The sequence below is a fragment of the Gadus macrocephalus genome, chromosome 20, assembly GCF_031168955.1.
Source record: "Gadus macrocephalus chromosome 20, ASM3116895v1".
Taxonomy (NCBI): domain Eukaryota; kingdom Metazoa; phylum Chordata; class Actinopteri; order Gadiformes; family Gadidae; genus Gadus; species Gadus macrocephalus.
Genome location: NC_082401.1, coordinates 1863254 through 1873723, shown reverse-complemented (window position 1 = coordinate 1873723; position 10470 = coordinate 1863254). Strand labels below are relative to the sequence as shown.

General features: G+C 45.4%; 1 long non-coding RNA gene across 4 annotated transcripts; it reads left to right on the top strand.

Moving 5' to 3' along the window:
* Window positions 1-43: 43 nt before the first annotated feature.
* LOC132448962 (uncharacterized) lies at window positions 44-2387 on the top strand. 4 transcript variants are annotated; one of them, XR_009523460.1, is made up of 4 exons: window positions 44-357; window positions 770-1273; window positions 1425-1559; window positions 1699-2387. It is a non-coding gene; the product is annotated as an uncharacterized LOC132448962 (long non-coding RNA). The 4 variants fall into 4 exon arrangements; XR_009523462.1 differs by having other exon boundaries at window positions 45-357; window positions 770-1126; window positions 1375-1559; window positions 1699-2386; XR_009523463.1 differs by having other exon boundaries at window positions 46-367; window positions 1092-1273; window positions 1699-2386.
* Window positions 2388-10470: the final 8083 nt, after the last annotated feature.

Sequence of the window (10470 nt, the reverse complement as noted above, 5' to 3'; positions counted from 1 at the left end):
ACTTAAGTTTTCATGGATTCCTGACTGAAATGAGTCTAAGGAAGAAGGAAGGAAGGTAGCATGTTTGTTTGTAGCCGGCACTTTAGTGAATCAGACTACAAACGCTACAGCTAGCAACCAACCGGGGTCACACCAAGCGACTGAAAATCGGGTCTGTACCCTCCCGTTTCCAGTGGAACAACTGGGGACTGCCAAGAAGGGGGTCTGTTTATAAAAGAGCATCAACTCGCTTAGGCCATGACGTTCACCCATCCCTTCCCCTGGAGCAACCGCTGCCCTGTGAATAAGAGCCGATTGAGGAGATCTCAGCTTCGGTGGTGATGACAGAACATGATTTCGGTTCTGCTCCTAAACCAGGTTTGTCAGTGTTTGTTAGTGTTCTGAAATATTGGCCTACTATTACCCCATACTGTTCTTAAACCACCTACCTGACAGGATGTACTACCTATGGTTTAATCACAGAATTGGCTATTAGTAGGTTATACCGAGGAGGTAGGTCAACTTTTCAGAACTCAGGCACAACATGTTTAGTCTTATTAATGTCCCAGCATTTGACCAAACCACAATGTGAAAATCTTCATCACAAGTACAAATGTTGCATTTTATATCTTACTTAATTAATTGTAAAGGTGAATATTGAGCTATAAAAAGCAAAATTTAAAAGCAATATTGAGCTACAAAAAGCAATTTCTTTAGAGGTCCAAACTGCTTCCAATATGCAAGTCACAGCCAAAATCTGGGTTAGATGTTTTAATTTCATCTCATACAGGTGCACTGGATGCTGCTGCTGTAAACATACAGCAATTGGAAGAAACAGTCAAGGAGCTGATGAGAGCTGTCACAGCTGAAAGTGGTTCAAGTGCATTTTCACAGATTCTGTGTCTCAGACGCGGACATCCTTTTTTACACCAGATTCACGTCAAGAGATGTTTTTTGTGACTTCTGGGAGGTTATTCAACCATCTGCCTCCATGTTGGTTTATTGGTCGAAAGCTCAGAAAAAGAAACAAACATTTTAACCCATTTCTCCCAGTCCAACGTGTAGACTGCAACTGGTTGAGTTTTTTCTCTTCTGCTGCCGGGTTGCTGCAGGCCTGCAAGAGAAGGTGCTGGCTGACATGTTTCAGGTCAGTGTGTCCACTGTCTACCATGTTGTTATACCGTGGGCCAACTACCGTTACCTGCTCCTTGGCTCCCTCCCCATCTGGATGAGTAAACTGCAAGTCAAGAACACCATGCCAAGATAATTTGTGCAGTACAGTCCAGATGTTCAGGTAATCATCGACTGCACCGAGGTGCAGTCGATGATTACCCGAACATCATCTTACAAGAACACAACAACCTTTAAGGCCTTGATTGGGATTGCCCCTTGTAGTGCTGTGACTTTTGTGTCAAGTCTCTTCACCGGCTCCATCTCCGACCCAGAGCTGACTGAACGAAGTGGACTGCTGGATTTACTGGAGCCAGGAGATGGCTGCATGGCAGACAAGGGTTTCACCATCGAGAAGCCACTAGCTGATCGTGGGGCAACGCTGATTATACCACCCTTCAAGATGACAGGTAGGCATGAAAGGAATGAACATTTTAAATTAAAACTTTGACCCAAATGTGACCATTAAGATATGCAGACAAATGTTTAAGATGGACTGAAGCACTCACAATAATATTACTAATTAATTTATCTCTAACCACTGCGCAGTTCACTGAAGAGGATGCTCTGAAAACACAAGCAATCGCTCGACTTCGAATCCTCGTAGAAAGAGCAATAGGCAGAGTCAAGGAATACCGCATCTGGGAACACACTGTCCTTTCACCTTGTCTGCGACAGTCAATCAGCTGTGGACCGTCTGCTGTGTGATGACCAACTTCCAGGGACCACTTGATTTAAAAGGCTACATCCCTGTTGAATAGTGTTTCTACTCAAACATGTACCTATAAATATTATATATAAATATTAAAACGAGAGGCACTGAACATTTGGATTGGTCCCTTCATTTTTTCCGGAGCTGTAATTTTGTACACTGAAAACATTGTATATATTGAATGACATGTAATGTAATTGAATGAGAAGTCTTTCATCTATAATCAATTTTAAAGTCCAGTCAGTCCATCCTGAAAGTATTCAAAATAATGTTAATATATAATGTAGTAAATGATGTACTCAGAAAAAGAGAATGAATTAAATCATTTTATTCTTTCAGTTCCTTTATTCATTCAGTTCATTTCACATTCATTTCACTTTCTGCTGAAGATACACATTCATATATGTACCAAAGAAGTACAAGTCTACCTTATTTTTCATCTCTTATCATTTCATCCCTCCAGACTGAGCTGACGCCAAACCGACGTTAGCATAAGCCAACCTACCTAGCGTAAGCTAGCTAGCAGACACTCGCATCCGTAGTCATTATATTTCTCGAAAAATAAACAATCCCTTGTCCAGTTTGGAGCGGGCTGTTATGGAGTGTTGTTCGGTAAGTCTGTGAACTTCAGAAAACGTGACTTTGGGTACATTTACCAGGGATGTCGTGAAAGTGAACTGCCGGTCCTCCATCATCAGTTCGCCAGAGTGATGAGTGGTTCACCGGATGTCACAGTGCACAATGAACACCGAATGCGGAAGTACTACGTATCAGCGTGATAATCCCCTATACTCTTCAAGGAACACTCTTTTGGAAAAAGGTATGTGCCACTCAAAATTTTAGGATGGTAACCAGATTCAAGATGGCCAACATTTCTGTCAAATAGTCATATGTCTGCTTTGTCTGCCTCCTCTCCTTTGACCTGTCTGGCCTAGTTAAACTTGACAGGGATATAAAATCCCCGCCAGCATAGCTCTCAGGTTAATTGGAGTACACAAGCCTCTCCACCACGGCAAGGTGCAGTCCAGAGAGGAAGGGCCACTGGGAAGTGGCCAGTAAAAATTCCAGATGGAAACCATTTTTCAAGATGACTGCCATTCCTGTCCTATGTTCATTGCCACTGTTTCCAAATAGTGATGCAGAAAATATGCCTCTGTTAAGGCCACTTTTCAAAAAAAAATTATGGCCAATAAAAAATTCAAGATGGATATGTTGGGAAAAATAACCTGCTGAGTACATCACATGTACATTATAAATATAGCTAACTCCTACCCTTGCCTGATGAGCACATCACATGGACACATTATAATATAGTCAACTCTTGCTCTAACCCAACAACACAAACATGATAATATATAGTCAGGTCAAGGCCGGAGCTGAAGGCCCCATCTCCCAGGCAGGCAGATGGTGGACACTCAGACAATGCACCAGTCATCCTCAAGAACGGGAAAGCCACATTAATTTATCACACAGGAGACACCTCGAAGCTCTCCCCCACTAGAAGGAACACATGCAGATACTAGGGGCCTGAGAGCCACATTAAATTATCACACACGAGACACTTCGGGGGGGGCACTCCCCCGTTTTAATTTATCACACCAGAGACACGAGGAACTCCCCGTTACGAAGCTCTCTCAGGGCCTGGGAGCCAAAACACACAGAACCGCACACACCTCAAACGCACACACCTCATCGAGAGGAGGATACAGCATAAGACTGCATCACACAGGGACTCTTCACCTTCTTCTGAAGCAGACCTTCCACGGAGGTGAAGCTCCAGACGAACCATCAGCGCTGATTAGGGACTTAGACATATTCGATTTCTCACGCTTTATGACTCTGTATAACCGTTGCCACTTTACTTAATAAATCCAAGGTCCTCGTGCCGATAGACTTTATTACCTCTCCGTCTCATTTTATCTGGTCCAGTAGCTAGACAGACCGTTTTTCCCAACAATTTGGTGACCCCGACGTGATTTTTTCTGAATTGAACACGCAACTGGGAAACGAGAGACGGAGAGCGGCACGACCTCGGGACCCCGGAGCACCGGACCGATTCCTGCAGTCTCACCTCGTGCACGCCCAACAAAAGGTAGGCAGAACCTGTTGATAAAATCCAAACTCTGCATAGTTATATAGGAATCATTAGGAGGTGAGACTGTGAGAGCGGTTCGCTACGGGATATCTCGTGGGGACGAATAGGACTGCATCCCAGTATTTCCCCATAAACCCGATTGACCCTGAACGCGTGACACATCGAATATCGGCTCGTTGCATGGTGAAAGAATACCCTCGAGACCATAGGGCCTATAAGAATCGGGCATAGTGATACAAGACTATCGATGGCCACGTAATGGATGTGTAATGGAGACACCTATGTCTTAAAGGGGGGTTAGAGTCCCCTTCTTTGTTTAGGTATTAAATAATTTCGGTGGTAAGGGGGTTAGAGTCCCCAACTATGTCTTAAGGGGGTTAGGGTCCCTCGGGTGGGATTAAAGTCCCCACCTATGTCTTAAAGGGGGGTTAGAGTCCCCTTCTTTGTTTAGGTATTAAATAATTTCGGTGGTAAGGGGGTTAGAGTCCCCAACTATGTCTTAAGGGGGTTAGGGTCCCTCGGGTGGGATTAAAGTCCCCACCTATGTCTTAAAGGGGGGTTAGAGTCCCCTTCTTTGTTTAGGTATTAAATAATTTCGGTGGTAAGGGGGTTAGAGTCCCCAACTATGTCTTAAGGGGGTTAGGGTCCCTCGGGTGGGATTAAAGTCCCCACCTATGTCTTAAAGGGGGGTTAGAGTCCCCTTCTTTGAATGTGTATTAAATAATTCTATGTGGTAAGAAGGTTAGAGTCCTTTATCAGGGTTAGAGTCCCTTTGCAGAGGAAACGGTGCCTAGGGCATGAGTGACACACAGAGAGAATAAGATAAACTAGGCTTGTTGCGTGGTGAAAGAACACCCTCGAGGCCTAAGGCTCGCCGCCCTTGATAAGTGAATCTGAGGCGCCCGAAGAAGCACAACGATTTCTTGGCCATATATTCATTGCATATGCGGGGACTGACGGACAGACACCTGAACTGACGCAGACTAGGGATAGCAGAGACCTCTCACCCCCACCTTCACGACCAGAGAGCAAGTGCGTGTGTATGGAGTCGAGAACGAGAGTCGGCGTGGGTGGAAGAATAGGAGAGCATGGGTGAAAGAGAGAGACAGAGAGACAGTGTGTATGCGCGTGAGAGTGAGAGAAAGGCTGTGAGCGACTCCGTGTGTGCGCGTGTACGCAAGAGGTGATGTTTCTGTGTGTGTAAGAGGCTGTGAGAGACAGAATGAAAAGTCTGTTGTTATGTTTCTGTGTGCATCTGCGAGAGACAGAATGAGAGGTCCGTTGATATGTTTCTGTGTACATCTGTGAGAGACAGAACGAAAGGTCTGTTGATATGTTTCTGTGTGTGCGTCTGCGGGAGACAGAACGAGAAATCTGTTGATATGTTTCTGTGTGTGCGTTTAGAGGAGACAGAGTGAGAAAGGCTGTGTGCTCTCTGTGCACGTGTAAGCAAGAGGTGATGTTTCTGTGTGTGCGTTTGGAGGAGACAGAATGAGAAAGGTCTGTTTAGGTGTGTGTGTGTGTGTGTGTGTGTGTTTGTGTGAGAGGGAGCGAGAGAGATAGCAAGGAGAGATAGCAAGGAGAGCTAAAGTCGAAGGACGATCGAGAGGGACCATTTTCCCTCTAGACAGTTGGAGGTAGCGATAGAGTGCGTGTTTTTCTAACAATGAACGGTTGTTTCAGGACCACGAGAAGGGACTCTGTGTGGTTTTCAGGCCCAGAGTGTAATCCCCTTTCCCATATGTGTAGTCCTCCCATTTGAGGTCCCCGTCCACCATATTTGAAGTCCTCTACTCCACCTCATGTTGTAGTTCCCCTCCCTAAAATTGTATGGAAGTTAGAACCTGTGAGGGTGTTTTGGTTCGGCCTGACGAGGCCTGTACCAATTTCGGTGGTCAGCTTCTAGTTTTGTGTATATAGAAATTTGGAAAGGGGGAGCAGTATTAAGTTATATATAATACAGTGAAAAGTTATTTGTGAATGAAGGGACAGAAGGATCTTTTTGTGTGTGAGAGATAGTTATTAGGCCTTATTCCATGATGGAGAGTTGAGGATGTTGCATTCCAGGCTTATCTGTTAACGGTCCTAGCTGCTGCTTGACCCTAAGGGGAGCGAGGAAGGGTGAGAGAGAGAGAACACATTTCCCCCCCCATTTGTCGAGCTACACCATTCAGGCAGTACAGAGAGACACACTAACACACAGTACAGAGAAAGGAAATAGAGTGTGTTCAACTGAAAGCGTGTGGTGGCCATACGCCATAAAATACCACATATCCAAGGAATGCAGGTAGAGCTCTGTTGAGTTTTCAGGCTTTGATAAATTTGTTGTTCCCTGTCTGCCATGTTTGAAGTTCCTTGTAGTCTCTGTCCATAGGTTTCACCTGAACAACCCCTCTGCTGGCCGAGAAAAGGAACTACCCATGGTTTCTCTCACACCCAGCCCCCAGAGCACACTCGCTTTCAAGGCGTTATGGCCGCACCCAACGTGGGAGGGAGACACGCAGAGAGAGAGAGAAGCCACATTCCACCCTTATCTGTTGTCTTGCACCAAACAGCACCCCGTACTGAGGAGGGAGAGAGAGCGTGTTCTCCCGAAGGAGGGAGAGAGTCACGGGGAGACACGCAGCGGATATTCACATTATGGCTAATTAGTTTTTCTTTAAGTTTAGTTTTAGTTTTGTTTTTTATTAAGGATGATGAACATCCTGACACAGTTACCATTCAGGATGAAGAACATCAAAGTTCATCAGGAGGTTATAAGGACAATAACGTTGATACTTTAATAGGACAACAGTGATGATAATCTAATGCAATTGGACTAAAGAAGGTGTTGCTATTAACTAAGTGATTCATATTATTTTCACACAGGAAAGAATAATTGAATAAATATGGATATGATAAAGAAGGAGTATAATAATAAAATAAAATAAAGTAATCTTGATAAACTGTACAAGTAGGACTACACCTATTAAAATATGGGGTGTATCTCTTTGGTCAAGGATGACAGGTGGATTGAAGCCACATCTGCTGGGAAGGGGTCCTACATGCTATGTTGTCAATTTGGATTCGGAAGTAGTGGGTTTACCTTTCAAATGCCACTACTGCTGCTGCAACACTTTAATAATTGTAACTCTGATAAATGACTTTTTGTTTTATAGTTTCCCTGAGGTGTATTCATTACGCACACACACTTGGCTGCATAGGGCAGATGGGGCTGAAGACTCTGTCTCCATCCCTCCACTTTGCGATCTATACCACCATATAGGTGGGGATTGATTGTATCCCAAGTATGGCATCCTGCAGCGAGCCAGTATGGAAGGCTGGTTAGCCAACGACGGGTAAGATCCCACCTTGACACCCGGGACGACCTAAGGCAGGCACAGTCACGATTACTTGGCAGAGTCGCTGTGGGCACTGGCTCACTTGATCATGAAGTGACGAGCTGCAACAATCATGGGAAGTCCCGTCTGGGGTGTAGGGTGGAGGAGGAACAGGAGTCAGATATGTCAGCTCTGGCAGCAGAGGTGGTCTTGGAACGGGGCATGTCGCGTTTTATTTTATTTTACCTTTGTGGTATAGAAGGCCACTAACGCATGTAAGTTTTTCGGTTTAGTGCATGACTTTGGAACAGCGTGGTCTCCGGCGGCTGATGGTAAACCCACCCATATTGGGCTTTGGTTTTGGACATACTGGTTTCGATTTCCCTTCCCAAAAGATTGGTTTTAGTTTGCTGATGGTTAAGGTTAGACGTTTCGACGTTGGTTGCACCAACGGCGTTCTTAGATTTGCTTATCATTTAATGTGCATGGTTTTGACCATTGCCCAAGGGGGGAGGTATTGAGGAGAATTAAAAAAATATATATATATATAAAAAAATAATATAATTATAATAATAATAATAATAATAATAATAATAATAATAATAATTAGAAAACAAGGTTTTTCTTCACCATACTTGCAAACAATGATTGACATCCAGCTAAATGAGTGTGAAATATTTGAAAAAACAGTGTTCAACAGATGGGTAGAAGCAGTCCCATCAGAAGACCAAAATGCGGTTACGGTAATCAAGGTTCTGACTAGAGAAGTCATGCCAAGGTTTGGAATTCCGTCACAAATTAGCTCAGGCAATAGGGCAGCGTTTATTCAGAAAACACTCAAACAAGTGATTTAACATCTGCATGTCAAACAAAGATTAGGCTGTGTCTACATTCCTCAAACCACAAGGTATGGTGGAGAGAGGAATGGGACGCTTGAGACGAAGATTAACAAAGTTAAATTAGAGTACTAAATTAAAGGACTAATGCACTACGGTTGACACTAATGAGTTATCGCATGAAAACTAACAGAACGACGCATCTAACCCCGCATGAAATGCTTAAGGGTCGACCCATGCCTTCACCTAACATTCAAGGGTCCCAAAAGGGACTTCCATTAGAGTAATTAGAAATAGAATTAAGGAAAATATGTTTGAACATCTAACTGTTGTACATAAGTTTGTAATTCCAGCAAGAGAAACACAAAGTTCCAGGGCCAGAGGAGGAGCCAGATGCAGACACGCCCGGAGCTGACCAACCACCCAAGGATGATGCAATCAGATTTCGCACCGGATGGGTCGGTGGCCAGGGTGCTGGCAGGGTTACAGTCCCTCAGATTAGAATTGGCAGAGAGCTCCGGCATTAATGACCCCTTCACAGGATGGATGGAGAGCCCAATGAGCGATGGGCGCTACAGGTGCAGCAGGTGCCATCCAAGCTTACCTGGGGATCGAGTATATACCGGAGAGTTTGGACACGGGACCGCCAGAGGGGCCCGACCTGATCCGGCTGGAGAACATGGTGGGCTGCCCCATTCCCGTCCCCGCCAACGGCACCACCCCCCTCCCACCTGATGCACCCACGTCGCCCGGACCAGGGATCTGCGTTCCGGTACCAGGGGCTGCGGCCCGTTCCCTTAAGGCTTGAGGGCGCCCCTGGCTGTATTCGCTTCTGTACGCTTCACTGTTTTTAGCCGCTCCCATATCTATGCCCGCGTCTACGCAACCGACGCCGGGAACGCAAATGTTGTTGTTTATATCGCTGTCCCACTAGATGGAGCTCGGGGATACACACGGGCGAGATTCCAGGGGCCTTGATTGCCCGTTTATCAGATGAGGTCCTGAGCGCAGTTGAATAAAAGGGTCTAATGCTCAGGTGGCGCCTTGCGTCCACCTGCCCGTGATGACGCTCAGGACTATTCCGTGGTTTCAGTTGTTCCCGTGCCCCGGGCCTACCCCGAATACCCCATGCGTGTGATTGCTTATTGTTACACGACCAGCTAACTCCTCCTCACATCCTTAGTGTGTGGTCATCTAGGGATGGGTTGAGGGGGATTGCCATTCGTTGTGTACCTCATATCTTTCTGATATTATTATTATTATTTAGGGACACGTTTCAGGGTTGCATTTCTTTCCTGTGATTGTTATTGTGTAGTGTTTGTGTGATTGTTGCATTTTTGTTTATATCGTTATTGTTTACTGGTAGTTTTATTGTTGCATTTTGTTGTTGTTGTTATGGTTTGGTGTTGGTTTTGTTGTGTATCATCTGCTGCCAGTATTGTTGGTATTGTCTGCTCGCGATGTAAGGCCGGGGTGGATGCCACCCCCTAGGTGGGGTGTGTATGGCATACCCATGTCTGAAGCATGGGTAGCGTTTCTCCCACGTGGTTCCCCATACACCCGGTCCAGCGAGTTGTTTTAGTCCCATGCTCATGGTTGTTTGTTTTTATGATCATTTTGCCTTCTTTCTGTTATTTCTAATGGTGTTATAGTGGTAGTCCCGCGCTGGAGTCCTATCCCTCGTACCCCTAATGAGTAAAAGTCGTCTTGCGACGACTTGAGGGGGATATGTTGGGAAAAATAACCTGCTGAGTACATCACATGTACATTATAAATATAGCTAACTCCTACCCTTGCCTGATGAGCACATCACATGGACACATTATAATATAGTCAACTCTTGCTCTAACCCAACAACACAAACATGATAATATATAGTCAGGTCAAGGCCGGAGCTGAAGGCCCCATCTCCCAGGCAGGCAGATGGTGGACACTCAGACAATGCACCAGTCATCCTCAAGAACGGGAAAGCCACATTAATTTATCACACAGGAGACACCTCGAAGCTCTCCCCCACTAGAAGGAACACATGCAGATACTAGGGGCCTGAGAGCCACATTAAATTATCACACACGAGACACTTCGGGGGGGGCACTCCCCCGTTTTAATTTATCACACCAGAGACACGAGGAACTCCCCGTTACGAAGCTCTCTCAGGGCCTGGGAGCCAAAACACACAGAACCGCACACACCTCAAACGCACACACCTCATCGAGAGGAGGATACAGCATAAGACTGCATCACACAGGGACTCTTCACCTTCTTCTGAAGCAGACCTTCCACGGAGGTGAAGCTCCAGACGAACCATCAGCGCTGATTAGGGACTTAGACATATTCGATTTCTCACGCTTTATGACT